Source organism: Sabethes cyaneus, chromosome 2 (assembly GCF_943734655.1).
Source record: "Sabethes cyaneus chromosome 2, idSabCyanKW18_F2, whole genome shotgun sequence".
NCBI classification, from domain to species: Eukaryota; Metazoa; Arthropoda; class Insecta; order Diptera; family Culicidae; genus Sabethes; species Sabethes cyaneus.
In genome coordinates, this window is record NC_071354.1 from 140,723,281 (window position 1) to 140,735,104 (window position 11,824).

The following is an 11,824-nucleotide window of genomic DNA, read 5'->3' on the forward strand; positions in this document are numbered from 1 at the left end:
TTCATCGTATATTTTTGGTTTTGCTGTTCACTCAGGAAATGCTTTACCTCTAACCAAAAAAGATTTTTCTATTGAAATTCACAGAACAGTATCAGTTTTGAAAATTGAGTAAAGGGTAAAATTCACTATTTAATTTTGAATAGTAATCTCGACAACAACGACAACAAAAACATTCACATTCACATTGAACTAAACACGTTAACTAGCAGCAACGACAGAAGCGGTCTGCAATTTCACGGTCATCACTTTATAATCGATGTTCCAATTTGTTAACAACCCTCATTTTCGTCATCACCACTGTGCCATTGTTGAGATTTTAAACTCCAACTCCCTCGGTGGAAATACACCATTGCCAGCCATCGATATGAATGTGTGATCGCATTGCTGGAGTATGCTTCTTCCTGTATTGCGTTCGTCCATCGCCCTAGTCTGATTCAATTGGTGTACCTAGCATGTTATGCTTGACATACAATCGACAGCATGTTTTAATATACATATAGGTCTTCTATATATTGCATTGACGGTACAGTCCAGTTTTATGGAAGAGGGATTGTGATAATTTCGGCGCCTAGCATGAACTTCCTATTTGTGTTGCATATGTGGGATTTCAATATTATTCGATGCTAGTATATAAATACGTCAAGACGCCCACACTGATTAAACCTTACTTAAGTGTTTTAATTGCGTCTTATTATTAATTTACAGGATATTTGGTTCATTGCTTAGATAAATGTAAAAAGAAATTGATTTGTTATGACTGGCTTTTAAAGCAGTCGTATTGATTTATTTATTTATGTTTCATTATAGAAATCTATATAAAATTTTGATTATACAATGCACGGCGTGGTATTCATTGTTGCTAAACGAATTGCTTAAGCACATAAAGCATCAAAAAACTCAAGTCAAAGACGCCAAAGTGTGGTCGCCGACGACTCTAAACCTGGACAGCTGTGCATTTGCACTTGCTCTGCTAACAGACCAGATAGCATAATCATCGAATAACTAACTTCCTTTTCAGACGCCACACGACCATCAAACTGTTTTAGCGATTTGACACACAGTCGCACAAACAGAAGACACAAAATGCAGCAGTCCTGAAAGTAAAAAAATGCTTGGTATAGGGCATCGCACTGGGCAGGTGTTCCATAAAAATAGAAGGAACTGATTGCCATTTTATCAACTATCGTTTTTCGTATCGTAGCGTCACTATCACTTTCGTTTTTCTTAATGCTTTTTTCCCAATTTTGCCAGTCTCTTTTTATACGTTTTTCTTTTATGATTTTTGAATTGACACGGTTTTTATAACGATTTTTTAGAATATAATTATTAAATAATTTTAGAAATAACTCGGGTTTTTTACAACGTGTTACCTTTTTTTGAATTAACGCGGTTTCTTTTAAACGGTTTATTTTTACGTGAAACGTATCCCCCGTGTAAACAATGATTTGAGTGTATTATAAATGTACTTAAGAGATCATACAGATCTGGCACTTAATGTTTTAGATTCATATATGCACTCAATTGACATACAAGTGAAATCTGAAGGACCAGCTAAATAAAATCTGTTTATAGGAATTAAAGCATTTTGGACGCTTATTTCCTTAAAAAATAAATAAATCACTGATTGGCCTTCCTAGTGGATTTTGTAATACGAAATACGAAAAGTCTGAAAATTCGTTCTATCATTACGAATCCATTTATTGATCTGAACCATGCGGCCTGAATTTTGAATCAATTTGGAACGACCGTTTGAACCGTTTCATTTCAATTGGAGTAGTTTGTTCGTTTGATCGAAAGCGCCTCAAAGTATACTACACAAGAAATAACGAAGCACCACAAAAATGTTCAATGTAACGTGCGAAGTGCAGTGCTGTGGAGCGCGTTACACTTCCCAGTAAAAATTGTTGACAGCTGCTGATTTACGCCTCTCGCGATGACATGGACCACTGTTACAAAAAACCAAAAATATGGTCGGTGTTAAATCAGACCGGACCAAGTCGCAAAATTTTTAAAAATTAGTTAATGTCAGCAAACGATCAAGTATTCTACAGTAGCTACATTTTACTCAAGTAGCTATATTTTAATCTAATCAGACTACATAAATGTTGCAAACAGCCAGAGTTATGAGATGACTTCGAACGATTGATCGCTATAAACCATAAAGGGTAGCAAACTTTGAACGCTTTTTTCTCGAGATCAGAATTTTGTCACTTAGTTCGGTATGACTTAACACCGATATTGCGCATTTCTTCCCTCAATAGACTCACAGTCAAATAATTTTGTCACACCAAAATATGCTCACACCAGTTTACAGTACGCGTTTGCTAGTTGGAATTCGAAATCAATCCAGCTTTTTACGAGCCATAACGGTGGACCGCATAATCTGCGTTCGTAATATTTGAGCAGCATTTTTGACATTTCATAAATAAATTGGACAATTTTCTTTGGAAGCATGATAAAATAGTCTTTCTAAAATTAGTATTTCCAGAGTTACACGCAAAAGAATATAAGAGGATTTGACGAAAACGTGTCTTTTCGTTAAAAATGAAGGTACTCCCATTAATCGAGGGAACGTGCAATTGGCACCAAACTTAGGATTTTTTCTTGCTGACCTGAAATGAACAATCTGACAAAATTTGGTTCAAATCCGAAAAGGTCGATTACATCTTACATGGCACTCGGACACTTGACGTGGAATGACCCATATGTATGATAATATGTATGACACGATGGACTACTGCGATTTATGTATTTTGGTAAGGTGTTACCACAGACTAACAGATGTAACACTGAAGCCTCATTCCATCGCCAATAAAAACGATCATTTCAAGTGTTCACTTGAGCCAAGACTTTGGTTTCTGTTGTTAAATAATATTCAAGTAAATTAATACCATTGCTAAAATTTACAGCGAGCTACTCTGTGCAGCGCGAAGACTGCACCAGGTGATGCTATACTCAAAATATTCTGCCTATAACTAATAGTAAATTTCCATATAAAATTCCATATGATTATTATGTGCCGCAAATAAACACAATCCTCCCAGAAATACACATAAAAATTATACGCATATGAATAGTATGTGCAAATTTTTCGCGTGCACTTAAATGATAACTATTTGGCACATAAAGATCATTTACACTCAACCCCCGCTAATATGAAAAACACCTCGTTCAGATTGGGCGAGTTCATTTTTAATCTGAATATTTGGTAACTCTATTCACTTTCACATACGCGCAAGACGCGCACCCTATGAACTTGTTGTTTTGATTTGACGAAAACAAATGTTTTGAAAACATTCAAACATGCGCGAATTCTAAACGTCCGGTTTGTAGAAGAGGTAATTGGCTCGGCAGTTTGGACTAAAATGGTCTATTTTGAGTGCTGGAGAGAGGTAAGTTCCATATGATCTATATTGCCAAAGCTCTAGAGCAAGAGGAAACGCATTAGGTTTTTTTTGTTTTTTTCCAATTTACCCGGTCAACTTTAACGTCAACTGTGTATGACGCTTGATCGGTTTTTAATGTGAACGCATTCATACCACCGGGGTGCAGTTTAAAAATGTTCAGATTAAAGAAGGTCATACCAACGGGGGTACACGGTACTGGGCACATTGCAAAAATCTATATGTGGGACACATAGAAACTATACGAAAAGTTTTCTCAGTGTAGTGTTTTTTCATGTTTTAGGGGTGTCATTGAAACGATGTTTTGTTAGAAAATTTGTTCGAAGTGTTAGTCTGTGGTGTTACGCTAGCGCTATTTTGGACATTTCCATTTGATTTTGCCATAAATGTCCAACATAGAGTACGCGTAACTGCTGTTCAAAATAGATAAAACACCCAAGTAACAATGTCTGTTTTATTTCGGTTTTCATGACCACTGACCACATGTCCATATACACAAACGTCATCATAAATGTAGAATAAAATGTGGATCATTTTTGGCATTATTTTAACAGGGCTACTCGTGGCCGATTCGTTAAGCGTCTTGACACACGCAAGTCAGCTTCAACCTGGTCGGGCTATCTACCACGTTGGGCCCCTCTATTTCTGATGTCGGTGGGGTTCTTAAAGAGAAAAGATTTCACTACACAGCCGTTTGGTTTCCTTACGATGTGGCCGTCCCACCATGGTCTCTAAACTTTCGCGAAATGTACGATGAGAATCTCTTCAAGTAGTCCTGCAGCTAGTGGTTCATACGTCTGCGCCACTCTCAACTTTCCGCTTGTACTTCGCCAAAGGAGTCCGTAACATTTTTCGTTCAAACACGGCAAGTGCACGTATGTCTTCCGTAAGCAAAGTTACAGTCTCAAGTCCGTAGAGGACTATCGGTCTGATAAGCAGTCTGAGTATCATTTTGCGTATGCTCGTTGATCGAAGCGTCTTGCGGAGGAAAATGAAGATCGACTTCCAGCTTGAATGCGCCGTTGAATCTCTTTACTAGTATTATTGTCGTTGGTGACCAGTGATTCGATACATAGATTTGTTACCCGATACTCCTACCCTCCGTTATACTAGGAGTTAGCTACTTTTGCCGAAGATCGTTTCTCTCGTTTGGATGCTCGCTCACTGGATCACACCTTCAATTGCGATGTTAAATAACATACAGGTACAGGACAGTTTAGGACAGCACCTTCGCTCCACCTTTGATCAGCCGCGTCAGTTTGTCCGAAAAACCATTTTCGTGTATTATCTGCCATAGCTGTTCGCGCTTGACTGTATCGTATGTTAGCTTGAAATCCAAGAAAATATCATACGTGGGTACGTTGTATTCATCAAATTTCTGAAGGATTCGTCGGAGAGTAAAAATTTGATCCGTAGTAGCACGAGCCCCCATAAAGCCCGCCTGATACTACCCTACGAGTTCACTTGCTATTGGGGATAGACGACGTAGCAAAACTTGGGAGAGCACCTTGTAGGTGGCGTTGATCAGCGTAATGCTGCGATAGCCGATCGCCCTTTTATAGATGAGGCAAACCACTATTTCCATCCACTCATTTATAGTATCTTCTTCTCCTCCCAAATCCTTGGAATTATCCAGCGAAATGCCATTGCTAGTGGTTCCTTGCATTTTGTAGAGTTCAGCCAGGAGTTAGTCCTCTCCGGCGTTTTTCAGGTCAGCTGAACAATAAACCTGACCGATTTCTCGCCGAATAACTTCAAGATCGGGAGCAAGACGCAATTTTTGTTTATAAATAGGCACTTCTAGCTTCACTTTCGTGCCGTCTCCTTCTGGTATATCCCCACTGCATGCCCATCGAAGAGCTGCTTCCACACGTCGACCAACTTACGCTCGTTTGTGACCAGGCTTCCCTCCTCGTTCCTGCTTATATCAGACTTTGTTGTGTATCCTTTACGAGTATGGTTCACACTCATAAAAAGTTCTCTTAGAACTTGTGCATCTCATTTGCCCGGAATAGTTGTTCTAACTCTTCACGGTATCTGTTCTCCTTTTTTCCTTCTCAGGATCGTGGTCAACTGATTCCGCGCTCGTCGATACTTGGCCAAATTATCTCTCGTGGCAATGCTTAGATAGTTTTTCCAAGCTCTATTTTCCTCTCCATCAATTGTTGGCAGCCGAGCGGATCCTGCTCCATACGTCTTCGAGAATTAAACCACCCGCTCAGCTCTACAGAGGCAGACAAAGCAACATCCAATATGCGCGTAGTTCTCGGCAACTCACTGGTTGCCTAATTGCCGAAAGTTTAACCGAGGAGGGCAACTTTGTCGCGAGGTATATATCGTCGATAGTTCTGAGCGCATATGTGCTGCTACTAGCTAATGATTCGAGTCGATATCCGCACCCCATATGTTGGTAATGTTCGAGAAAAACCAGCCATCGATGAGAATATGGTCGATTTGGTTCAATGTTCGTTGATCTGTTGATCTCTAGGTGGCTTTGTGGATATTTTTGTAAGGAAAAAAGTGCTTATGATCACCAGGTCTCGGAAAGCTGCTAAGTTGACACATCGTTGGCTGTTATTGTTCGTGTTCTTGCAGGCTATGTGGCTCGATCACCGGTCTATACATTACTTCTCTGTCGATCTAGGCGTTCATATTCCCGATGACGATCTTGATGTCCCGTGGTGAACAACTGTCGTACGTGAGAACTGAAAAATAAGAAATGTCTAGTCAGCGGTAGCAAGTGACCAGTTATTTAATACTACTTGGTCTCAAATTCGTCCTCGGATCTGGCCGTTTGGCTGCGTTCTATTATGCCTGTTATACTATTCGTTGAGTCCGTGCATTCAACGTCCGTATGCTTTATAACCCCTTCCTGTTCTCAAGAATGAAACATTTAAAAGAGGGTACATTCATTTGTTCTACAAACTCAGTTGGTTTAGCTTCATAATACAGTTTTGATATTTATTTAAGTTGACTCCTAAATTGTATTACATTCATGCTGAAAAAAATTCGCAGCTGAATCCAACTGGAAGTTGGCACAAATATGATATGACATGACAGCTTGCAATGACGCAACTGATGCAGCACTTTACATCATTGCTAGAATGATTACTGAAGGTAATTAGCCCTGCGGGATCAGTCGGTCGGTCGGTCAGTCTTGTGCCTTATAAGATGTCACGAAAGTAATAGAACTGACCGGACAAAATGTATCTATCAGCTAGTCACATCCGGTTTTTCTCTTGCTTCCAATATCTCGACCACTCCCATCAACTCAACGTGAACTGATTAGAAAGTAAAATTTTGCACCCCTGGTTGTTCAACAACCGATAATCTAACAAGCAATACTGTTTAGCACTCCCGCCTTCGACTTGATATTGTCTGTTTATTGATGTTGACCAGATGGGAGCAATGAATTGTAAATAAATTCTATTATTGACTTATCGAACCTCGCCAATCGACACTAATAGCTAATTATCAGTTTTGTCACAGCCACAGGTTGCACGTTTCGCCCTGAGATTGATCTCATATGTTAGAATATGAGCACGGGTTCGAATATTAATCATTGGTTAAGCTTTCATCTTACATTTTACCTTTAATTATTATTAGTTTTACAAGCTGATCATAGGGCAAGTTCTATTTTAACTTTTAAGATTTTGTGAATTAAATAGGCGAGTGTCGTAAGCAAACCTGTAATGCAGATCGTTGCCAAGAATTCAAATTCATATTGTTTAAATGAGACGTTCGTGTTCCGTGTTTTAATTCAATCGATTGTGAATTCGACCTGGAACAGGTGTTTACAGAGAGAACAAAAAGAAATAGGTAGGTACATATAAGATTTATTACCGGGTGGAAATTGACACATAACTTATGGGGTGGCAGTGTAATTTGTGTACTCGAAAAATACATAGCAATTTTTTTTTCAATTAGTTTCTTAATATTAAATAAATACTACGCTAACCGTTTCATATTCACTTACGAATTATAAATTTCCTAAGTGAATTATAAATTTTCTTAAAGCGGCGAAGCTATTTGACGTAAATCGTCGTTACCTGCTATTTTATTTTAACGGTAAAAAACGGTTTTGGTGGTTGCCTTGAGCGCTGATCTATGGCTTAAGTCAAATTTCAAGGCGTCAAACACTTTTCTACCTTAATCAGATTATTGCCGCGTGCAATGATCGTGATGTAAAGTTGGTTTAGTGGCTATGATTGTAGCAGATATATTGACGTGATTGGGCTTATATAATAGGTGGATAATGACTTATTGGATTTAACAGTTCTACGGAATTAGTTTTCATTGTTTGGACCGGAAGAGTGTCAACCTTTCGCCACAAATATGTTATTAGTATTGCTATCGTCGTTCAATTTGTTTAAGGTTAACATGGTAGCGTCTTTTTGCGTTCCAGGTCGGTTATATATCCGTCAATACAGAGTTATTTCATAGTATTTCTGACATGTTGCGAGAAAAGCACCGTACTAATCTAGTCTAGTCGAGAAAATTTGTACCTCGAAAGCTGATCATTTAATTGCCCTGTTAAGTTTCTGTTATGTTAATAATGGAAACAAGTAATAAAAGCTTTAAAGATAATATAATTTAACGGGCAGAAAGGCAAAACTTTTTCATTTAATTCTACTACTAATAAGTTATTTTTATTTGTTGTACATAGTACTAAAGTTTCGATCCATGTTATTCTTCGCATGATATTAGTGTTTTGATTGATTAATGTGAGATTCTTGCTTTGAAGGTTTCTCGAATTCAATAAATGTCGAATTTATATATCTACCTATATAACTACAACAATGTGAGAGAGCTTCTTTATTTACAGTTTTAAACATACACAACATATTTTTTGCTGGGCCATAAATTGTAAAAGGGCAGACGCTGTAACATGCTCTGCGATGAAAACACCGGAAAAACGTAATTTAAGCGTTAGAGTCAGCCAATGTTTAGCCTTAACATTGTTACATCTGAAATAACCGCAGAAATATGCAGCTATGATATGCTTTTGTTAATTTCTGATGAATTATGTTTCATAATTGCAACATGATATACACTGAAATTCAGATATGATGTGGTTGAATGCATTGCATGGATATAAAAATCTGCTCCATTTACATATCGTAACCAAACCAAACTTATGTATTTCCTATTCACAGCCAATCAAAAAACATACCCGCATTCGACGGCTGACCTCTGAGGTCTCTTTTCTCATGTGCAGCGGCGGTGGTGGTATGCAAGAGCTGAATGGATTGTTTGGAACTCACAAAACGAAATTCCAATAGTCCATTCTAAATCACTGCCGCTCAAACGATCAGCTGACCTTCTGGAACCGTCGTGATACTCTCATAAATAGGGTGAATTAACCATTGTGGACCAGGTAGTACTTGAGTAGTTTTCTTCCATGAATTATTTTAAACTGGTAACGCTAAACACGCAACCGATGTCACTTACAATACGAGTAACTTTCGATTAAGCCTAAAAAATATCAATTTATGTTGAAAATCTCTATATTTTGCACATTCTTTAGCACAGATTGGAATGTCCGTTTTCCTTTATTGGACCTTGTGGTTTACAATAGGATAGCGACCGGGTCCATTATAGGAATTCAAGTGTATTTAGCATGGAGAGGGCTCACTAATGGCGACATATTTGGCGTTGTTAACCTATAATGGACCCTCACTTGTTGAAAATATCGATTTTAAGGCATTAATAATTGAATGCAGCTAAATCTTTATAAACTGGAATGTGTGGTATGTTTAGTACTTTCTGTTTCATGTCATATTTTCTCGGAAATAAGTAACACAAGCTAATAAATGCCGAAACTGTACTCGACGTCCATTATAGGTAAAGGGTCCACTATAGGATAACTTACCTTATCACTTATTCGTTAAAATCTGTTTAGAAATGAAAATCTAAATCGTTTATTATCAAATATGTTTTCAATTCTATATCTGACAACATGTTTCGTATTTGTATTCCTTATGTTAAGATGTTAAAAGTCAGGATTTGACAATAGTTACTTTAGTTGAAAAGTAGTAGTAGTAGGGGAAAGCCATGAAGGTAGAATTACAGTAGATCCAAATATGATTATCAAATGAATTTCACACTAATGCTGTTACAGACGGGAAATCCCAAAGGGGATTGGACGTACCCACAAGCAGAGGTACTTGTGTGCCGGGAACCACCCTGCATCGCACCTCCTAGCTTCGCTACTCAATAGAGCATTACCAGGTATGCCCATGTAGAGGCGCTAGGTAGGGGCTTGGGATGGCTAGAGCTATATTGGACGCTCTCATTTGCCTTCCCCATTTCATACCCACAATAGTTACTTTAGTTGAAAAGTGCAAGAAATAGATTTTCATTTTTCAGTTAAAGAGCGCCAGAGATCGGAACTAAAGAAGTGACAAGTAACTCATTTTCGGTTCGTCAAAACCAAATGGGCATGAATCTCGATGAAACCTTCTGAATCTTTTGCTCGAAAACTTGCGGAGTATCAGTCGATGAACGCGGCAGAAAATATTGACCGCAAGCAAACGGCAACAAATATCATCGTACTATCACGAAATCGATCCGTGCTGTTAAACGAAAACATCAGGCAATCAAATTGACAGCATACAGTTCATAAAATCGCCTCAATGTTGAGCTCGAAAAAAATATTGTTAGAACTTTTTCGAGCAACATTGAACAGAGTCACGCACAACAATCATCGTTGAGCAAATTAGATTTAATGATGACAGGTGGCCGCGAGTGACTGAGCTCCAATGTCATGTCTTTAGTCAGTTTCTTTAATCGCAACATTTTGGCAGATTTTCACCCGCACTCACATATGGGAATTAACATGCGTGTGCAAGAGATCGATTAATGCCGTCCACGCGAATTGTTTTCATTTTGTTATTCTTTAGACCGATTTCTCGCCGGATCTCTTCGAGATCGGAAGCCGGCACGTCTCCCGTTTGTAGGGACTCCTAGGTTAACTTCTATTGCGTTCAAATTGTCGACCACCTCTCGCTCGTTTGTGATTAGATCCCCTGCTTCGTCCTTACATATGCCAGGTTTCGGTGTGTAGCACTTACGAGTTTTGTTCATCTTCTCGTAAAACTTCCGTGTATCATTAGCCCGGAATAGTTGTTCCAGCTCCTCGCGATCTCTGTCCTCCTTCTGGTGTTTTTTCCTCCGTGGATCGTGGTATTCCGCGCTCGTCAATACTTGGCCAAATTCTCTCTCGTTGATATGCTTAGATAGTTTTTCCAAACTCTTTTTTCCTTTCTATCGCTTGTTGGCATTATTTGTCAATCCAATCATTTCGTGCACTCGAGGCTTCTTCCTCACCGGGCTCCGCGGTTGCGACTTCGTTGACAACCGAGCGTACCATACTCCATATGTTTTCGAGGTTTCAAAGCATCTAGCTCCACGGAGGAAGGCAGAGCTCCATCCAGAACACGCAGCTAGCTTTCGGCAACACGCGGGTTGTCTAATTGCCGAATGCTTCACCGAGGAGGGCGGCTCTGTCGCGAGGTATAAACCTTCGATAGTTCTGAACGCAAATGTACTGCTACTAGGTAATTGCCCGAGTTGATATCCGCACCCCGTAGGGAGCGTACGTTGATGATGTTCGAGAAAAATCGGCCCTCGATGAGAACATGGTCGATTTGGTTTGAGGTTCGTTAGTCAGGCGATCTCCAAGTGGCTTTGTGGATATCTTTGTGGGGAAAGAAAGTACTTCTGATCACCAAACCTCGAGAAGCTGTAAAGTTGTTATCATTCGTGTTTGTGTGCAGGCTATGGAGCCCGACCACCGGTTTATACTTTGCTTTCCTACCGACCTGGGGGTTCATATCTCCGAAGACTATCTTGATGTCCCGTGGTGAGCAGCCGTCGTACGTTGCCTCCAGATGAGCAAAGAACGCTTCCTTCTTTGCGTCGGATCTACCTTTGTGCGGATAATGCACGTTATGTTGGTGTAGTTGAAGAAATGGCCTTTTATCCTCAACATGCACATCTTTTTGTTGATCGTTTACCAGTCCATTACGTTATCCTGCATTTTGCACGAAGTCCGTTCCCAGCTCGTTGGTCGCTCCACTGCTCTGCTCTGGTAAAATTGGGCTTTGGCGCCTCGAATCTTCCATGTCTTCTCGCCTTTCCGTAGATCTCCTGCAGTGGCAGGATGCCAAACTTTCGGGGCTCTAACTGGTCGAGCAATCTGCATTAGCAATCTGCAGTTCCAGGTACCATGTTTCCTTTCTATGTTCTTATTTCGTCGCCTTTGTCCATGCCGAATGTTCCGAGTAGAATTTTAATTTAATTAGTGTTCTATTTTTTGATAGGAAGCCGTACTAGAGCATCTTATAGTGTCGAGACAACACTGTACCTCCTTCCCTGTTAGTATACGAGCTTAGTTTCTACCGGGGTTATGGGATCTA